The sequence below is a fragment of the Electrona antarctica genome, assembly GCF_951216825.1.
Source record: "Electrona antarctica genome assembly, chromosome: 1".
Lineage (NCBI taxonomy): Eukaryota > Metazoa > Chordata > Actinopteri > Myctophiformes > Myctophidae > Electrona > Electrona antarctica.
The window spans coordinates 27,450,207-27,465,385 of record NC_136806.1 but is presented as its reverse complement, the minus strand read 5'-3'; the positions used below and the strand labels follow the sequence as shown (position 1 = coordinate 27,465,385).

The 15,179-nt window shown below is 43.8% G+C and overlaps 1 protein-coding gene across 1 annotated transcript in view; it reads left to right on the top strand.

Annotated features, from left to right (window-relative positions):
- The first annotated feature begins 2,780 nt into the window (after nt 1-2,780).
- The window catches only part of frmpd3 (FERM and PDZ domain containing 3), a 103,731-nt gene continuing 91,332 nt past the window's right edge, over nt 2,781-15,179 (top strand). Inside the window, exon 1 of the mRNA XM_079502277.1 lies at nt 2,781-2,816. The gene's annotated coding sequence lies outside the window, so the exon portion shown is untranslated. The remainder of the gene's footprint in view (nt 2,817-15,179) is intronic.

Here is a 15,179-nt window from a genome sequence, read left to right as displayed (position 1 = left end):
ACAAACGTTTACATTGCCTCTGATTGGCCTACCGAACGTCCCCTTCCGTTACGCACGCGGAAGCTTCGTAAGCTTCCGCTTTGCTTTCGCTATGCTTCGCAAGGAATCTCTGGAAAATGTTGCCTTCAGAGACACGCCCCAGAGCTGGAAGAGGTTTATGTCTTAGGCCTCACTCACACGGTCGCAACAGATTGCTGTATGCTTGTTGTATACAAAGGGTGTGACACAGCTTGCCCCAATGCATTTCCAATGGGAGTCACATGGTTTGACACAACATTTGTGTTGTATGAGGGGGAGGGGCGCAGTCGAAACACAGCCGAAAGCCATACAACAGCTTGTAGTCCAAAATGTGGACTACAAACCATGTGACTTCCATTGGAAATGCATTGGGGCGGCCATGACACTCACAACATTCATAAAACAAGCATGCATCAATGTTTTAAAGGTCTGAGTGAGGCCTTAGAGTAGACTATGGTTTGGGAGACAATGGTCTATTCACATGAGAAGCGCAATCCAAGCGTCTAAACAGGCATACTATGACTCCCCGTGTGAAAACACCTTACACATGCATGTAAACCCATTTATTCCCTGTGTGAAAACACCTTACACATGCATGTAAACCCATTTATTCCCTGTGTGAAAACACCTTACACATGCATGTAAAGTTGTAAACCCATGTATTCCCTGTGTGAAAACACCTTACACAATACACAGGCATGTAAACACATTCATTCCGCCTCATTATTGACGCGGTTAGGTATCAGACGGCTCATCCTGAAGCAAGTCCTTCTTGTGCGTTTCTCATCGTACTTCCACAGCGCTGCCGGGCGACCATTACCGCCCCTTACTGTAATATGTAACACATATGAAGCTCCATGCTGTAATACTTAACACTGAGCTGAGCTGGAAGACAAAAAGCAACGATCACAGTACTGTGTCTATAGCATTACACCTCTCTCTCCCTCTCTCTGCCACAGCAGAGATTGAACGGCGTAAATGAACATCCCGCAGGGCCTTTTGTGTCTAACACACTGTTTCGCAAACAGTGGGTCAGGACCCATCGTTGGGTCACGTACAGTGGTGTAAAAAGTACTCACATGCTTTACTTTAGTAAAAGTATCAATCATCATCATGGCTTTGCTTCGCGAACGAAGATCTAGGGAGGTGGATGTTGGCACTGTTGAGGCCTGCTCTGCCACAACCGCTGCAGGGAATTGAGTGCTCTGATGTTTGTTCTTGTGCTGCATTCCTTCTTCTTTTTCGGCGCGTCGGTTTCTCTCCGTTATTCAACATTTACTTGAGTAAAAGTACAAAAGTATTGGCTTCAACATTTTCACTAGTTTGGGTCGCAGGGAAACATTTCGTTTCTCTTTTGGGTCCTGACTCCTGAGCTAAAACGGTTGGGAATCACATGGGCTAACAGGTCAGGGGGGGTCAGGCAGGGATGAGAGAGCAGCTGCAGTGAAGCTCAGCATCACAGAGCAGGAGAGATAGGAGATCAGAGGAACAAGACGAGTGGAGGAGTGATTTGGATCATAGCACTTGCATGCACCTTTCATTGACACGATCGATCAAACCGATCAACCGTCGCTGTGCTTGAATGTCTTGTCAGTAGTTGCTGACCGACCTCAAAAGCTTTTAACATCACTAGCAGTGAGTGTCAGCAGCCAAAGTCAGCCTATCTGAACGCCAAAAACACAGAATGTCTGCTTCTGAATGGAGACAACCATTCACTCCACAAACGGCAGTGACATAAAATAAACTGATGAATTCATTTGAAATTTCAAATACTGTTGAGAAACACCAATAGAATAGCCTCCATATAAAAGTTGCCTGGCATTTTGACAGTGTGGAAGGATGTGTGAATTGAGGCAGGGGAGGAGAGAGAGAGAGTGAGAGAGAGAGAGAGAAACAGCCAAAGGGATTCTCAGGATCACAGTGGCTATAGCAGACCTGGGATCAGTGTTGGTTTTGATCAAGTTGGCTGTGGGTCAGCCTTTGATGCGTCAGCGTGGCTGCTGTCAGGTCAGTTGACCCGTGGGGTCAGCAGCACGTCCCCTCAGGGAGGACACATCCAGAGTTCTGCCTGCTAGCTGATCAATGCTTCTGAGCAGGCAGATCCTACATCAGACACAAACCTTTAGGGCAGAAGGACAGGAACACACATGGGTTTGTTTTGCTTTTGTTTTTCCAGTATTGGAAATAAACTTTAGTACATTACTCAGCGATTGAAGAATGTTAATTATATCAATACCACAATGTAGAAATACTATGTTAAGTCCTGTATTCAAAATGTATTGTACTTGGGGTAAAAGTACCAAAATAAAATACTTACTTATTATGAAGAAAGTCTTCAAATGTAGTGTAGTGGAGTAAAAAAAATGCAACACTGTCTGTGAGATGTAGTAGAAAACTGAAAATTGGAAATAATCCAGTAAAGTAAAAAAATACCTCAAAATTGTACTTAAGTAGGCTACAGTACTATATATATAAAATGTACTTGGTTACTTTACTGGTATGTATACCAGTATGTACATGAGGTTAGACGTAAGGTGAATGAGCATAGCAGCAGGTACTGTAGGTAACTGTGAATGAATGAAATGGACAACGTTAAATGTTACCCTAATCCTCTCTGACCGATGAGGCACTTTGAGGTCATCCTCTTGTAACTAAAATGCTATTAAAACCTTCACCTTGTTCATTTCAGACCTCACATCTTAAAGTTGCACGTCATCTTTAAAATATCAAGTGGAGAGACTGCTATAGCTGATGCCATGCAGCCCAAACCTTCATTTGAACGAACGCAATAAACTAAGGTGGGTTGACATTAAACGTGTGTGTGTGTGTGTGTGTGTGTGTGTGTGTGTGTGTGTGTGTGTGTGTGTGTGTGTGTGTGTGTGTGTGTGTGTGTGTGTGTGTGTGTGTGTGTGTGTGTGTGTGTGTGTGTGTGTGTGTGTGTGTGCACGTGTGTGTGTGTGTGTGTGCATGCACGTGCGTGCGTGCTGCTGTTGTACATGTGTGATGTAGTGTAAAAGCCTATTGGAGCATGAAATAAGCTTTCCCAGCAGTCTGGCTCGTGTCTCTTGCTATTTCTTAATTAAGTACATTATGCGTTCATCTTTCAAATCATAAATGTGGCCTGCTAGCTCCTGGCCACCGCTCTCTATCCCTCCCTCATACTTATTGGGGGAAGAAGTACTCCCATTATTTATAATTTTTTTCTTTTACTTACTGGTAAGTAGTAAAAGTAAGCAATGGCCTGTATTCAAAATGCAACTTGAGTAAACTTTCAAAGCCAATTAAAGGTATTGGAATAAAATTATACTTACTTACAGAACGCAATTTGTCCAGCTTTCATTTTCCAAACATAGCATATCTATCTGCTATTTTCGAATAGCCAAAGTATAAAATATAGGGCTTAAGTGGTTCATGTATGTTAAAGTCTATAACGTATGTATAACAAGCTTTCAAACAATTGTAGTGGAGTAAAAAGGGGCTCTGAGATATGCTGCCTCATATTATGGCCGCCTGGCGAGAGAGAGGTGTAACGCCTGGCTATTAAAAAATAGCAGATCTGATATTTTTGAACGTTTTAAAATCGTGAAAGAACTATTGATTTAGAAGGCATTCATAAAATCGGCCCCAGGTCTTAAAATGCTGAGCTACAGCTTCAGTAATGCAATTCTTGGCCACAGGTCTTAATACACTTTTTTAACTTGAATTCTCTGTGACTGTGGATGGCAGGGCTATTCATTATTGTACAATCTTAAAGACAAATCTTAGAATAAATCATTTTTTCTTTATTTTTTTAAATACATCGTGCCTTGAAAATATGCTTATTTAGTTGTCTGAGCTGTCACATACTTCTGCAAGAGATGATTCTCTTATAAATAAGCAAATAGATTCTCCTTCGGGGATGTCTGTGTTTACTGTGTGTGTGTGTGTGTGTGCGTGCGTGTGCGTGCGTGTGCGTGCGTGTGTGTGGTTCTGCTGATGATGTGCGCCACGGTGTGACGTGCCTCGGGGAGGCAGCTTTATGATAAGAAACATATCTGTGTGCAGCACCTGGCTGCTGACAGCATGAGTGACGAGAGCACCAGTCCATGTGGAGCCCCATTCATTGTCGCCGCGAAAAACTCCCATGATGAGAGTGAATGAAGTGGAAGAGAGCAGAATGTGTATGGCCCGTCTGCTTCTTGATGTGTATGTTGTGGTGCTTCTCAACCTTTCCTGGATCAGGCCCAGGGCCCACTTGAAAATCTTGAAAGCATTCGCGGCCCACCCATCTGACCACTTAACACGGCAGCTATAGGCTATAGGCTATATGTACTACCTGTATTTGTGTCCGGGTAGCTCAGTCGGTAGAGCACTCGCCTCTTGACCACAAGGTGATGGGTTCGATCCCAGTCAACGCCAACTCAACGAATAGCAGAGTAGCACAGCTTTGGTGTGGAAAGTACTGGGAGCTGATGGTAGGTGCTGCGCTCCACCTCAGCAATCCATCTCCCAGGGGTCTAGCGCACTGCGAAACGGGGATAGACACCCATTCTCTGGCTGCTACCGACAATAGCGTCTCTGACTTACTTATGTATTACTCAATTAATCAGTAATACATATTACATAATACATGGCGTTACCATCCAAAATAATATACTACAACTACAAAACATAATGGAATAAGTAGAATCATTAAGGAACTTATTTACAGATTACGTAGGGCAGGCCGCTTGTATTTTCAGGAAAGGAATTATTTAGGTTAGTTTTGAATTTGGGTATAGGGAGTCGAGCTCCTTTGTGTCTTCTGTTGGGCTGCCACGTTTTGGTGGCAGCATAGTATGCATCAGGTCTTAATGAGTTAAAAACCAGATCTGTAGAGATGTTGCACTCTTCTGATTACCAGATGGCCTCTACCCACTAAGCCTGTGGTTCTCAATGTGTGGTCCGGGGACCCCCAGGGGTGCTTGAGGGGATCCAGGACGTCATTATTTTCAAAAAGAAAAAGGAGAACATTAACGGTAGGGTAAGTGAATTACGTTGGTTAAAATAAGTGTATAGCTACTCGTTGGTAGAGTGTTTGTTCAGTAACAGGCTAGGAGTTGCCATGTTCTCTCCAGCTCTTTAAATTTCATTTTCAAGTCGGGATACCAACTGTATCAAATCAGGATAGGGTGCACCCAACAAGGGAAATTGGAGGCGATGACACAAACAAATGAGCAGACAGAATTGGAACTGGAACACTGAAAATTAAGCGGATAAATGTAAATAAGTAGGCCTACTCTCCTGATTGGCTGAAGTGAAATGTCACCTTTATTACACTTTAAAGAGCTGGAGAGACAGGTAGACCCTGTTACTGATCAAACACTCTAGCAATGATTACTTTCAGAAAATAGTATTTTAACCTTTTAACAAAAAACCTTTGTGTAAAAACATTTTGTTTTAACCAAATAACATAGCATTTAATACCATTCTACCTTTAACAACACAAATCTTGCGTGACGTATCACAGTGATCTGAAGTATAAATGTAGACTTAAATGTAAGCGTCCTACAGCCAGCTGTAGCAGGGCTGTAAATCCTGTGGTATGTGAACCAGGCTCATGTGTCCAACATCAGTCCATTTCTAAGCTCTCTGGATCCTATATGGATTCATCCTGTGAAGCCATGCTTATCCCTCCAATAGCTCTCCAACAGCAGCTCTCTTCTACAGTACCTGTCAGGGGTGGAAGATACTCGGATTTCTTTTTTTCTTTTCTTTTTTTTAAGAAATTCGATAAAAGTAAAAAAGTAAGTAAAAGCGGCAATACCAATATGTAGAAACACGGTTACAAGGGAAAGTCCTCTATTATTTATTTTTTTTACTTGAGAAAAACAGAAATTTCACAAGGATTTTCAATAGTTGGCTAAATGTGTCAAACTTTCGAAAAATAGCCGATCTACAAGGTCACAATAGATGAAATAGCGCTTAGTTAAGTTAGTTATGTTGTTGTGTAATAATAATTTGAATCTGCAAAGTAACTAGTAGTAAACTGTACTTAATTACAATACTTGCCTAAATGTACTGAGTTACTTTTCACCACTGATCCTAAAACGGATTCCTCCTGAACAACCAAGTGTATCACCTACAATCAAGCAGAGCCTTCTTGGACCTGTAGAATGAGAATCTGTCTTCATGTCTGTCGCTGCGAGGGCAATTAAATGTTCTTTACAGTATCACAAAAAGCAGCTGTTAATTATCTCTCTAGTAGTGTTGGGTTGTAGTGCCGCCACAAGCACCAACTGTCATGTTTGATTTTATTATGGTCTGATAAATTCTGTTATGAGCCCGGTTACCACCTAAAAACGCAGTCCTCCCTTTCAGCAGCGTGAGCCCAGCGCTGAAGCTTGTGTCTCGTTCAGCTGAAATCCTTCCTTCCTTCCTTCAAATCTTACCGCAACCTGTCACAACACCGCCATTTTACAATTAGATTCCTTTTAAAATGACACGCACGCATGCACACACTGCAGATAGAACACAAACACGTCAGAGTGAAATTAAACACTGGTGTGGCTGTAGTTTAGTACATGGTTCTCAAACCGTTCCATAACGCATGCACACACTGCAGATAGAACACAAACACGTCAGAGTGAAATTAAACACTGGTGTGGCTGTAGTTTAGTACATGGTTCTCAAACAGTTCCATAACGCATGCACACACTGCAGATAGAACACAAACACGTCAGAGTGAAATTAAACACTGGTGTGGCTGTAGTTTAGTACATGGTTCTCAAACATTTCCATAGACCCACAAGTTACATCTGAAAATATTTTGTGCCAGGAGCCCTCATACAAGATTTGTATTGTTACAATGTTTTAAAAATATTCCAGATTCTTCCAAGAAGATCTCTGGAAAATAGCAGATGCGACGCATTGTGAACTTGTAGATCTGCTAGGGTATATAGGATTAAACTGATGATATGCTATATTAACTACATTTAGTTGCAGATCCCCAGGAAGCCACACGTAATAAGAAGGTCACCGGTTTGCGTGCCGGCCCTGGGCTGTGTGTCGCTCATCATAACCATTATGAGCAGCCGTCAGCTAGGTGAAGCTGAAACTGAATATCCCCCGCGGGGTTAACGAATCAAATACCAGCCGAGATGTTTGATTCATCACTGCGACCCCTTCCACCAATTTATCTCAGCATGAGCAGTAATTATGAACAGAGATAATTCAGTGTCTGCTATCAGCAAGGGAGAATGGGATCAGATAATAATTCTGAAGTCAATGGAGAATACTGTGGCTGTGTGTAGGGCTGAAACCTTAATTGTTAAACTTGGTTTTCAAAATATTATTGTGAATGTCGTTACGGCTGTCTATGAGTTTTATTCATATTCAACCAATGAAAGTTATTAAGAAGCACTTTTTTTGTTTTTCTTTTTAAAACTTTTTTGTATATTTTGTAAGCAACTGTTTTGGACATGCAAGATTTCTGCCCAACAGTGACAATATGATGCAGCATGATGTCACGAGACTAGACAAAGGAAGAAAAAAAAAACTATCTTGAATTAATTATCTGTGCGTCAGAGATGCACATGCTCACTAAACGCCTGCGGCCTCCGAGGCTACATGCTCACTAATGCATTATTTTATCTTTTATCCCAGAGGTCTTCAACGTTTTTCTCTGAGACAGAGATGAAGCCCCCACTACATGTTTTATGAAATAGCCTATTCATTTTATTTAATACAACTTTTTCATAGATAGCTCAATAGACTTGTTTGACAGCACTATCATCAGTGTATGTTGCGTTTATGTAAAACCCTCAGCCTCAGTAAAGTAGGCTACCTTAGGCTCTTTTTCTGCTACCTCTTGGCCAAAAATAGCTGATCTACAAGCTCACAGATCGTGAGCTTGTAGATCGGCTATTTTCCTATCACACAAAGATTTGGAGGACCCAGTGTAGTAACTCTTGAGGACCCCTTGGGGGTCCGGGACCCCCTGTTGAAGACCTGCTTTATCCTATATATTCTTTGAGGCACACACGCTGGTATTTGGGGGGTGTGGAGGTGCAAAAGACACAGGTATCAGTTTTGAGTTTGTGATATGGTTCACATACAGCGGGGATCTTCAACAAGGTGTCCGCTCCGAGACCCCTTATAGGGTGATATGGTTCACATACAGCGGGGATCTTCAACAAGGTGTCCGCTCCGAGACCCCTTATAGGGTGTCCCGGAACTTAACTGTCTGTCCACATGCCCTCCTCTGAGGTAAACTAAATCACTTAGCGCATACCATATTATAATGAGCTTTAGTGAGGACAGATTATATGAAGATTGAAAATGGCTGAAGTGGTCCTTTTAACATAATAATAATAATAATAATAATCAAATACAATAATGTAAACAAACAAAATAAAACATTTGATTTGCACTAGAATGATGGCAGTGACGTCCAAGGAATCGATGAAGCCATCAAAGCTGCAGAAACACTTAACAGCCCACTTAAAAGAAAAACCTGTGCTATACTTCTTAAGTAGTGGGGGTCCCTGCTTCGTTTCAGGCAGGGAGGGTGACATTTGTCACTGCACACGGCACCTGCATGTCAGCAGGGAGTGTTGGGGTGGGAGGAGTAGGACGAAGGCTCTACGCCCTCCCGGTGGGGGCTCCTCACTGGCACATGCAGTCAGTAGGATGCACACAAATGTGTGGGGAGGAATTAAAAGGCGTGTTGGTTTTATTCTGTGTCCTGCTTTCTCCAGGCTTGGTGAAGTGCACCAGCTTCAACACAATACCATTGATCTATCGATCATTTAAATAGCCCTGCAGGGACTATGGTGTCTATACATGAGACACACGCACACCAGAGCATTACCTGTGCATTATCTTCATAATACTGTATGCTGGATGGTTCTCATAAAATACCCCTCCATACCCGCCTTAGCACTGTGGCGGACAATTATACAGAGCTTTGCCATTGATCTGAGCCCATTAAAAGGAGGAGAAAACGGCACAGTTGCAGCCTGATTCATTACATTGAGCGGGGGAGTCGTTGAGTGACTCAGTTGCAACTCAGTGGAGCACATAATATAATACAACATCTATCTTCCATCATCATGCTTCATGATTTAGCCTGATATACTCATACTGTATGTAATGGCTGTATGCCAAATGCCACACCTGCACATGAGACTATATTAGTCACTGTCATGTCGGATGGAAACCATGTCCAAAACCGCTAAAAAAAAACGGTTCCATATGGATCCAATGTAATTATTATTTACTCAACAAGCTCTTGTTCATTCTTTTCATTGGTTAAATATTTATAAAGCCTACAGACGGACCCACTTTCACGAAAATCATTCAACTCATTCATTGATGAAAAGAAAAAGATACGTTTAAAAATGGAGGTACAAGTTTCCTGCGTAACAGTGACGATATGCTCCTAATGTCTCACGTGCACGTGAGACGGTGCACAAAGGCCCAGGTCAGTGGTGTAGTACATGTACTCAATGTACATGTACTGTACATGTACTCAATGTACTGTAGGCTAACAATTTAGACAATTTAGACATTCTACAAATGTCTTCTAAATCCTGACAGTTTTCTGAAACCCCTATGTTTCCATGTCAGTGGTTCTAAAACATTTCCATGTCAAGGACCCCCAAGATTATATGTAATTGGCCGCCAACCTCCATCTGAAAATATGTTGTTCCAGGTACCCCCCAGAAGCAAAGATTTTAGTTAAAAACGTTTGCTCTGAAAGAATATATATTCAAAGATTTGCACCAAATTCTCACGATTTTTCAAAAATAGCAGACCTACAAGCTTGTAGGTCTGCTATTTTTCAATAGCTAAAGTATAACATAAATGCTTAAAACACCAAAAGGGGTTCCCGCCCAAAATGGGTTAAGTACTAATTTTAGGTATGTTTACTTACTTGAGTATTTACAATTTTCTATACTTTGACTTCTACTCCATTACATCTCAGAGGCAAATACTGTACTTTTGCTCCACTACAATTATGTGAAACGTTAGTTACTGTTCTATTGCTGCACCTTATATTATGTACCTATCTGCTGCTATTTGTCAAAGTATAGATTTTATTTAGCTGCTATTTTATTATTACATTTGATTATGGATTATTTTCAGTAATCGATTAGTTGGATGAACTGTCGCACCTCTAGTATTAAGTCATGCATGTCTGAATGTGAGCCTGACTCTATAAGCCTGGTTAGGCTTCCAGCTAGCCCATGTCCAAGGTACATTAAACTGATTAAACTGATTCAATCAATGGGAGCATTTAACCGTAGGTTCAGCTCCTGGAATATTAAACCACATCAGACAGTTCCTAGACCATCTCTCCAAACCACAGAGTAGACAGACCAAATTCTACAGATGCCTTCCAAATAAGTAGTTCTCACACTTTCAAGGTTTTAATAGGATAACATCTTGCGTAGGCTGGCAGTTATTTTTTATTCTTTTTTGTGCCTAGAAAGCAAGATCTTGCAAACTTAGTAGCTAAATCTGATATTTCCAGGAATTGTCTTAATTACAGTGAGATTGAGCTATAACCAGTGAAGTTTTGTTGATTTATTTCGAGTAAAAGTTGCCACAGCGATGTCAATGGCAAACGGAGACTATTTACAGTATTGTCTCTACCAGAGCCTGTGTATTTCCAGGATAATGATGATGATGTATTATTTTGATGATAACGCTTGTATATCAAAATATTACACTCAAGGGTGTGTTTTACCGTCATTGGAAACTCAACAAGCGCCTCGTTCCCGACTGCATCACTGTCGTGACAATAATGATGGCGAAGCGCACCCTCTCGTGTAACATTGCTTAGCTACATTGGGTCCATTTGAAAGAGGTTCTGTTCCCATTTCCTGAAAAGTAAAAGTTTTGGACACACAATATGCAGAAGTTGTTGTTAAACGTCAAAGTGAAAGGTCTTTGGCGGTTAACTTCAAAATTGTCCAAGGCGTTAAATAAATAAATTGGCGTTATCCATGGCAAAGATTAACCACTTGATCCCCAGCATCCATATTCTGATATGTTGTGAGCTATGTTTGGCAAAGAGATTTGGTGTAGACAGAAAAAAGTACATTATGGTTAATGGTGGTTAATGGTTATGGTTAAAACAGTGGTTCTCAAAAAATAGCAGATATACAAGCTCACATTGTGGCACTGTGCATCTGCTATTTTTGAACATATTTTCTTTTTAAATATTGAAAATGTTGAGATATGTTGTAGAATTCTAAAGGGGTTAAGCAAAATGAAAACAGGTGACCATTGCAGATAGATACATTGATTTGTGTAACCCTGCAGGTAGTTGGGAGCGCTGCTCGGCTGACTGTATACCGTCCACGCAAGCACAAGCAGCCAGCAAGTTGCGTGACGCCATGGCAGGCCAGAAAATTACACACACACTAACGGAGCAGCTACTTGGTAGTTTCAGCAGCACACCCAACTAAAACCATAGAGTATTAAAAGGATAGAGACTGAATCGGAGCGACAGTGGAAGTTGCTCAGTGGCGTTTTGAAGCACCCGGAAGAATGGTCTACTTCCGCAAAATGCGGAAGTGCAAACGAGCGCTCAATGTTAAACCCCAGCTGCACAGGGTTTCCTTGTCATAACTACACGGGTCCGCCTGCAGTCCCCGCTCTTACCACTAGGGCCGAGCGCCTCAACGTTGGAGAGCCTCACTGCGGCTTGATTAAAACACACCAGCAGAAAGGAGGTAGGAGGGAGCGAGGCGGAGACATAAGGGGGGGGGGGGGGGGGTTGAGAGAGAGAGAGGGAGAGAGGGGGGAGGGAGAGGCCATCCATCTCTCTCAGAGCTGCTACAGAGACCAACCATTCAGGCAGGCACCCACCCACTCAACCTGGGGGTGTGGTTAATGAGGTGCTGTGTGGCAGTGAGTCGCCCACGTTGGGTAATTAATGCAATGCCAAAACGGTGCCGGCACTGTCACACTACGCCAGGTCACAGGTGAACTGTTTGCATTCTCCCTCCAGTGTCCTCCTGGCTACATACAGGTGCAGTCAAGCGAGGATTCACAAAAGAACAGCAGATGCGCGTTCTGTACAGATGTTCAAAGGCTTCTGCCATACCATCTGTATATGGAAGAGCTGAAAATCATTCTTTCTTTACAGTTACGTACATTTGTCATACCTTATATCTAACCGTTTCCCCGCCAAAAAACGTAGCCTGCGTGATTTGTCGTGAAGCGACGCCGCCAAAATACGTAGGCTACGTTTATCTCCTGTTACAATGTGTCTAGAATGTAATGTAAACAAAAATTCAAGAATTAAGAAAGAAATGGCCCGTCTAAAAAAGGCCTCTTTTAGGTCTCTTCACAAATAACGGCACAATAAGTAAGCCCGCAAATCCAAATCCCAGGACCCTACTTTTAGAACCAGTGCTGTAGACTGCATGCTCTAGAGGGGATAGAGGTGCGGTGGGTGGAGCAGGGTGGAGCAGGGTGGATAGGGGATAGAGGTGTGGTGGGTGGAGCAGGGTGGATAGGGGATAGAGGTGTGGTGGGTGGAGAAGGGTGGATAGAGGTGTGGTGGGTGGAGCAGGGTGGATAGAGGTGTGGTGGGTGGAGCAGGGTGGATAGAGGTGCGGTGGGTGGAGCAGGGTGGATAGAGGTGCGGTGGGTGGAGCAGGGTGGATAGAGGTGTGGTGGGTGGAGCAGGGTGGATAGAGGTGTGGTGGGTGGAGCAGGGTGGATAGAGGTGCGGTGGGTGGAGCAGGGTGGATAGAGGTGTGGTGGGTGGAGCAGGGTGGATAGAGGTGTGGTGGGTGGAGCAGGGTGGATAGAGGTGTGGTGGGTGGAGCAGGGTGGATAGAGGTGCGGTGGGTGGAGCAGGGTGGAAAGAGGTGTGGTGGGTGGAGCAGGGTGGATAGAGGTGTGGTGGGTGGAGCAGGGTGGATAGAGGTGTGGTGGGTGGAGCAGGGTGGATAGAGGTGCGGTGGGTGGAGCAGGGTGGATAGAGGTGTGGTGGGTGGAGCAGGGTGGATAGAGGTGTGGTGGGTGGAGCAGGGTGGATAGAGGTGTGGTGGGTGGAGCAGGGTGGATAGGGGATAGAGGTGTGGTGGGTGGAGCAGGGTGGATAGGGGATAGAGGTGTGGTGGGTGGAGCAGGGTGGATAGCCATGCTGCATGTTGTTGAAAAAACCCTGTCACTCCGTGTAGGTCGGCCGTCAGGCACGAGCAGAGTGGGCAGATCGGGCGAGTGAGCGGAGCGGGCGAACGAGCGCCTTTCGCTTCACTGGAGGCTGACACCAGAGGGACAGGGGCACTCTGTTCCTGTCACAGCCACTCTCTCTTTTTCTCTCTCTCTCCCCCCCTCTCTCTCTCTCTCTCTCTCTCTCTCTCTCTCCCTCCAACATGCGGCTCCAATAGGCTTACCATACACGAGAGTGACTAATCGCGTCACATTCACTTTGTATATAGCTTGTTCCCAGCCTTTTCTCATCTCAGAGGAGAAAAGCCTGGTCACGACCTAATGTGTGAGAGTGTCTATAGGGGCGGGACTTCTGTCATTTGCACATCCTCCTGAAACAACCCTTTTTCGACCAATCACAAGACTTGCTCATTCACGTAGAATATAAACAGTTTTGTAAAGCCTTAACGTCATTTCCTTGCAGTACTTCCACCAAATTCTGGTACTTTGGTTTACACACCCAACTGACTAGGTCTTTCCTGCAGCGTGCTTTACTGCTTTGTATGTGAAAGCTATACTATCCAGCCCTAATGCTCGAGCTCCTCCCTCAAGATAGTTGATGGTCCCCCCAGTGAAATTGATTTTGTAAAAGGTCAGCTGTGTGAGCCTTGGTCGCTAGCTTGAGCAGAATGAAACTGCACCATATCTCCAACACGTAGAGGTTCTGTCATATCTATTTGCACTCTGTATGTGGTTGGGTTAATGCCATGGCAAGATATAGAATAGGACTGACAGTTTAAATGAGGATATACTATAGTGACTGCAGCAAGCATTGGCGGAAAGTAACTAAGTGCATTTACTCAGTGCTGTACGCAAGTAGAGTCTGCTTGACCTTTTTTTTCCTCTTGATACTGTATAATTCTCAGAGGCAAATGTGGACAGACATAGACAAACACACAAAGCGGCTTATAAAAGCGGCTATAGGCACCGTTTTAAAATCAGAGTACTTCTTCCACCACTGACAACAGCGAGAGGTGGTGGGGATGGATGGGGCCTAAGCAGACTGTATCTGACTTCTTCCCATCACCTCTGGCACCTTGCCTCGTATCCAGAATGAACAAGTAGTCAAGCGGAACCCTTTTGCTCTGAGAAGGAGTGGAGATTCAGCTCCACCGGGAAGGCAGAGAGACTGCATCTCTGAGCCATCTAAAGCGCTGCATCCGACATATTGGTGAATCGCTGTTGCCTTTGCTTTGCCGCTGCCGTGTCGTTTCACTGAGCTGAACCCTAGCACCATATATCCAGCTCTTATGTTCTGCCACTATCTGGGGTCGGCATCACACATAATAGTGTTTTCTGCTTTTTCCGGGCCCAGGTTGCATTTAATCTCCCGGACTAATTCTGCCACTGCATCTTTCAACCTCACATGCAAGCAGCCAAGCACACAAAAAGCAAGAAGACACATGCACAAATTTCTAATTTCGCTATACTTTTGTTTATACTTGGCCATCACAAGTATGTACGCACGCACGCACGCACGCACGCACGCACGCACGCACGCACGCACGCACGCACGCACGCACGCACGCACGCACGCACGCACGCACGCACGCACGCACACACACACACACACACACACACACACACACACACACACACACACACACACACACACACACACACACACACACACACACACACACACACACACACCTGCTCTGTTGAGACAGAAGGGATTATTAGGAAGTACATGTAAGCAAAACGTTTACTTTGCCTTTTCATCAATGCAGTGTGATTGCTGTGTGCAGTGTTCTCATTAGGTTCTGAGGTAAGTTGCGAGCAGCATCTGCCTGCACGAGCTGGGATGCTGCCTAATAGCTTCTCCTGTCAATATTTCATAACATAGCTGCGGAAACCTTGTATGTCCATATTTAAATGTTTTGTTTTGTAAATGTACAAGAGCTGTCATACTAAAAGTGGCAAAAATAGCCGATCAACAAGCTCAAAACAAATTTCTTGCGAGCTTG